Source organism: Penaeus monodon, chromosome 31 (genome assembly GCF_015228065.2).
Source record: "Penaeus monodon isolate SGIC_2016 chromosome 31, NSTDA_Pmon_1, whole genome shotgun sequence".
Taxonomy (NCBI): domain Eukaryota; kingdom Metazoa; phylum Arthropoda; class Malacostraca; order Decapoda; family Penaeidae; genus Penaeus; species Penaeus monodon.
This window is the reverse complement of record NC_051416.1, coordinates 4497225-4497727: the sequence shown is the minus strand read 5'-3', so window position 1 is coordinate 4497727 and position 503 is coordinate 4497225.

Genomic DNA, 503 nt, shown 5'->3' with positions numbered 1-503 from the left:
TCTAGCTAGAGAAAGGGTGAGGGATGATAATCACACAATATATTGGGCACTTGGGATAGATGTTGATAGGTAGCTTGAGTAACTGCTTAGATAAAAGGATGAACTAGCAGAATAAGCCACTGATTCAGTAACAGATAAAATACAAACTAAATATACATGCGTCTCATCCCTCATTTCAAACACCAAAAAAGACAAATTGTTTTAATTAATATCAAATTTTACAAATTTGCGTTCAGTTTTATTTCCCCCAAAATAGCGGACAACATAAGGCCAGCTTTTTCTTCCTTCAAGATTTCATTCCTAAGACATAGCATTACTAGAAACAGGAGAGTCGCATAAAAAGATATGAAAATACATTTTTAAATTCTATTATCGTAATACAATCAAACATTTGCGAAAGCAAATTTAAATTACTCTTACGTCAAGCTTTGCATCAATTATGTTAATGAAGTGAAAATAGAACTCTTGGGGTTTAAAAAAAAAACTTTACAAAGGCAAAAACC